Genomic DNA, 5,748 nt, shown 5'->3' with positions numbered 1-5,748 from the left:
CCCCCCTCCCTCCCCCCCTCGTAATCGCTCTTACCACTTCCGAAACCTCGTTGTGTTAAACGCACCAATCAGGATGCCGCTTACGAGGCACCGTAGGAAGTCGCGGTCTCGTAATTTGAGCGAAACGAGCCACGATTTCGAATCCTCTTGAATTAATAGCTACCTGTGTTCGTTGATGGATTCGCAGACACCGGGGACTCGTGCGAGGCGGATCAAAAAGAAGACTGGGGGCACGAGGGTGGGGGGAGGGAGTTGGTACTTCGGTAAAAAACAGGCAGGGAAGGTATGTCGAAAAGTGGAGAGAAGAGGAGGGGTAATCTCCGAGAGACGACGAGGAAAGAAAAAGAGAAAAAAGAAAGGAAAGATAGAGAGAGAGAGAGAGAGAGAGAAGGAAGAGGCGTGGAGGGCGGGTTAAGGAGGGAAGAAATGGCGGGCCCGGCGTAAACGCAACCGCCGCATCGATAAACGTAACGTCGGTAATAACTGGCAATTTGCGAGAAGGACTTTTAGTTAGGCAGTACGCGTACTTGGCCATTGGAAGTGAGCGAAGGAGAGAAAGGGGGTAAGGAGGAGGAAGGTGAAGGAATACAATACAAGGGTAGCAAGGAGGTGGCGGTGTGGAATGGGTGAAACGATGGGATGGGAGTAATTGCCATGAGGGGGCTGTTCGCTCACGTCTTACCGAGGGATTTTGCGACGTTTCAGATATAAAACTGGTCGTCCCTAGTGGACGACGCGAGGGGGACGGCGAGAGGGTGAAAGTGACGGGTGTGGTAGGAGTGGACTTAGGAAAATGGAAAATAATGCCCAGAATCAGTTTTAAACAAGTTTTTCTTTACTTGCTCCCTTCCTTTCTCTCTTAGACCGTTTACTTACCGTCCGTGCACGCGAAATTATTATCCTGTTTACCAAGATTTTTTTTTTTTTTTTTTTTTTTTTTTTTTTTTTTTTTTTTTTTTTTTCCTTTCTTAAAAACTGTTTAACCGGGATAATGGTGCATACTAAACCGAAGCTTCGAGGCACAAGTAAAAAGGATGATGGTTCGTTCTATGAATAGAAACCGATTACCCACAGGTGATCCGATTTCCTTCCGCGATAATTTTTAACGTTCCTAAGTGTATATACTTTGAAACAACATCGCGAAAGTGATATCGTATACCCATCTTTGTTCGTATCGAATGAAGTTCGTTTAAACGATAATAACGAGAGCGAGCGATCGAGTTAGAGAGAAAAAAAGAGAGGGGGAACAAAGGAAAAAAAAAAAGTTAGAGCGGAAGAAAAAGAAACGAAAAGAATAAAAACACCTTGTTTGCTTCGAAGATAACGTAGCTATATACCGGCTATTATTCCAGTGAGGCTGAACGTGTTTAGAGACCCTACTGTCGGTGAGAAAAGGCTAAAGATATCTTCATAACGACTTAATGTATTGGGCGTGGGGCGGTCTAATGACTACCTGCGCGTCGACCTTTATGCGCTAGTAGCACGTGCATGTTACTATTATCAATCTATAAATGTACCGATCGTCCTTGAGCGATCCTACTATATCCTTCGCCCTCCGATTATAACATAAGATGTTACTGTAACGAGAAGAGCGAAATTGTAGATAAGTCGTAAACGCGCGATATGCGTAACAACTTTTTACATCGCCTCTCTCTCTTTATATGCCTTCTTTTCTCCTAGACAATTTTCTTGCTTTACGATCTTTCGCGGGCAAACTTCAGCGATGGCAAACTTTAACGAAGGTAAACTTAGCTTAACTTTCTCGCACAGACAGGATCTCGCTTCGATAAATCGTGGGTCGGAAAAATTATTTAGTCGAGCGATTGAGTTGTCTGCAAGATATAAAGGATGTTAAGAAAAACCAAGTAAATTTAGCGATATAGATCGTTTTAAACGAAAAAAATCATATATATTATATAGTAGATTTTAATTTACTTCAAAAATTAAATTCTAAGATAGACAACATTTGTCAATATGTAAGTAATGATTTGAATAAAACAATTTCTCTCTCATTTTATATTAATACGTGTATTCCAAAATATATGTAAAACATATTAGAAGTAGCAGTAAAAATACATTGTATTTACACAAGAAAAGTAAATATATGAAGGCTAAATTTAGAGCAGAATTTCGTTCAGAATATGTTACCAAAAATATCGGTAAAGATATTTGATTTCCTTCGAAATATTCGGTATAATATTGCAATATAAAACGGGATCACGTGTTGACAAACGTAATTTTGAATTCAAACAGGGGTTTGTTCTACGATTTCCAATTTCCTCTATTTCCATTTTTGTCCTTTAAAGAAAAAAACATCTTCGTGCTCGCGTGTCGCGTTCGAATCGATTCATCTTTGAACGGGTAGATAAAATCGTTCCGGTGCAATTTGCTCAGTTTTACAAATTACGCGCGAACGCGATGGCGAATGGCACGCGCATCCCCGTGTTTATACTCGCTGCTTATCCTCGACGCTACTACGAATACCGAGCACCGCCTTTCACGCGTAATCTTAATGCATTAAGATAACCGGCGATGTTATTGACGCTCGAACGGTAGCGCGAATTAAACTGATCTTAGTTGTACGTTAATAAAATTGGACGACCACGATTATTAGTTGCGTAGTCACGGATAATCGGCGATGAACGAAACGTTTGTTTTGTTTATGATATACGATCTCCCCGATCCAACGATAAGCCTTAAACGTGTTTCTCTTCCGTAATGTTTATTTTGACGTGGAAATTTCGTGTAACTTTACATGTTTCGTGTATTGATAAAAATCGAAGAAAATGCGAGAAATAACAAAAAAAATAAAAAAATAAAAATTCATTAAACTAAACTGATTTCAGAAAATATTAATACGAATATTAATACGAACAAATTAAAAAAAAAAATTGGATATTCTAAATGATTCTAATCGGGTTATAAAAAAATAGCAATCGTTAAAAAATCCAGTTGGAATAAAAATGTATCTATGTTTACATTAATAGGGAAAAATATCCACGTATTTTTGTTTAAACTAAAAATGCGAAAACGGGATTTACGATCTCTACGAAGAAAAACGTAGCCATCCGTGTAACGATGTTCTGTCAATCGTACGACGACGAAAAATGCAAATGTCGGGCGTGCGTGTTTTTCGACCGTGTCATCCGTACATTTCATCCCCGTTCCATTTTCTCGTGGACGCGGTCCAATTTATTTATCGCGTATTATATTTCCAGGAATAGTTGTCACTACGGCGGCTCCGCCGAAAAATATAGATTTTCATTCGATGCCATTCACGCCCATACCTTCCCCTCCCTCCCTCCATATCCTCCGATTTATATCTGCTTATTTTAGCTTTATCGAAAATGGATTTGCGGTCTGTCTTTCCTCGCGTCCTCCTCCTCCTCGACCCGTACACGGAATATACAACACACGTAACGCGCAACTTCAGAGCACTTGACCGTTGATCGGACCTGCCTCATGGACAGAACAATACTTCCGGTTGGTTTATACGACCCCCGCGGTGAGAAAGAGTATTTGCCGCTTGTGCACCGGCAAATATCGCCTCGCTCTCGTATTTCGCTATTCCATTTTATTTACGATAAAGTCGGTGCGACGTCACCGGTGTGTCGGTTGGCCGATGGTTGGTGATGGTGCGTGCGTGTGGGCTGCACGAGGGCAGGAGGCAGGGAGGAGAGAGAGAGAGAAAGAGGGTGTCCGCTACGGTTTGGTTTTCGACGGGGCGAGAGAGAGTTGAGTTTTTGCCGCAATAAAACGCGCCTATCTAATCAAGCCCGGTCCGGAATTGATGGGCCAGCAACCATTATCGCCGTTATGGAACTCGCGCATCTATCAGTGGGCTGAAGTGGCGCGCAGCGCCAAAGATTTCCCCATTGTCACTGGCTTTTCGGAGGCTTTCTCCTTCCACAGAGGATCCTCGATATTCGGATCCTCCTACCGTGCACCCACAAAGCGCGTCGATAAGTTTGATCGCGTTAAAATGCACTTCCACTCCTCGGTTTTTTTTTTCAACTGTCGACCGGTTGCGCATCGCGTCGATGCGTGCGCACGTAACTCGCGCAGCAAACTTCGCGTCGCTGTCAACGACGAATAACGAACCTGGTATTATACATTTGAGCTTCTGTCGCGAGGTCGCTGCAAATAAGTAGGGGGGGGGGGGGCTTGTTTAGGAACGCTGGCTGCGTTTGCGCGTTTGATATACGACACCGTTCCGTGCCGCGTACATAACGACGTATGTAAGTACTTTACGTTTCTTCCGCGATGCTCGTTTAGATCTAACAATTCTCGTTTGCGACTTCTTACACATATACCTTTTATTTCTTATTTAATTATTTATTTGAACGGATCATGAACCTTCTTACATGCATACATAATGCATTTGAATTCATTTAACGAGATATATCACATTTTTTTTTTAACGAAAACGTAATTTTACATTTTACGCGTAACATTAGTTATCCATTATTATTAGTTAACAAGAAGCTGAATAAAGTACATCAGGTAAAAGAAGCAACGCAAATTTATATAAAAAATAAATTAAATTATTCTTCGTCTTTCCTTCGAAATTCATATTGTTGGCCAAGGCGTCGAAAGTGCTTATTCGATAGCCGCTCCGCCCCGAGTCGCTTAATTCGAATTTAGGCGCGAACCGGTCGTTGCCTCTCCCGTCCCTATTTTTTTCTCCTTTTCAACCGTGTGTGCCCCATTGCTAACGACCGCGATGCTTGCGCACGACAGTCAAAAGGCCGCGCGCGTTTCCGAAAGTGGTGGCACGCGGTTGGTTGATTTTGACATCGTTAATCAACATGGCAACGATCCTGCGGTGCGTTAAAATTCGACGTGTATCGGACGAGAGGCTGAAGGTGGAATTTATTGGCGAAACCTGCACATAAAGGCCAATCTGGCTGGCAACATGGCGCGTTCGTGAAAAAGAGGGAATGGTGGGGCTGTTCCTCGGGGTGGAGGGAGGCACGGCACGGTCGAAGAGCAATAGAGCGAGAGAGTGAGAGAGAGAGAGAGAGAGAGAGAGACAGACACGAGGGCGCGAGGGAAGGGAGGATAAGAGGTGAGGGATAGAATGAAAAAAAGAGTCTCGTCGCGGGGGCCGGCCCCGCGGGGACTAATTTTTATTTTCCCTCTTTTCCTGTAAGTGCTCCGCGTCCACCTATTTCTCATAAATTTGAATTAATTTACATGCATTTGAATTTAATGCACCGCCATACTTTATCAAAAGCAATTAAGCTTTTAAGCGCGCATTTGCATTAATCCAATGTTTACAATTACGAGAGGATCTCCTCGTCTCTTCTTGTGTCGGGCCGAAACAACGGGTGAAGGCCTTCGGGCTGCGGTGGAGAGTTGACGGGAGGAGGGGGATCTCTCCTCTCCTCTCCTCTCCTCTCGTCACGTTCTACGTGAGCGGAGAATAGATGCTAGAATTTTTTCGTGACGAGATGGAGAGAGAGAGAGAACAGGAGAAAAAGAGAGGAGAGTACGAGGCATGATAGGATGGAAGCAAATGGAAGCGAGTAAGAGAGAAAGAGAGAGGAAAAGAAGCAGAAGAAAAATATTCCGCGATAGTGTAGTCGACTCTCGCCGTTCCGACGTTGTTAAGTCGTGGCATCGGATTTACGACGTTTCCCGGGCAAAAATGCAAACGGTTCTTTCTCTCTCGATGTTTCGAGACGGTCCGCACGGTGAACGTCCACACGGAAAAATGATAATTCGCGCGGCGGGAATGCTCGCGCG

General features: G+C 43.5%; 1 protein-coding gene across 3 annotated transcripts in view; it reads left to right on the top strand.

Moving 5' to 3' along the window:
* Positions 1–5,748, top strand: part of LOC102673141 (homeotic protein ultrabithorax) — a 123,692-nt gene that overhangs the window by 99,960 nt on the left and 17,984 nt on the right. The gene's annotated exons all lie outside the window — the stretch shown is intronic.

Source organism: Apis dorsata, unplaced genomic scaffold (assembly GCF_000469605.1).
Source record: "Apis dorsata unplaced genomic scaffold, Apis dorsata 1.3 scaffold_79, whole genome shotgun sequence".
In the NCBI taxonomy this organism is placed as follows: domain Eukaryota; kingdom Metazoa; phylum Arthropoda; class Insecta; order Hymenoptera; family Apidae; genus Apis; species Apis dorsata.
Note: the sequence above shows the minus strand (reverse complement) of the source record. Positions and strands in the feature narration are given on the sequence as shown.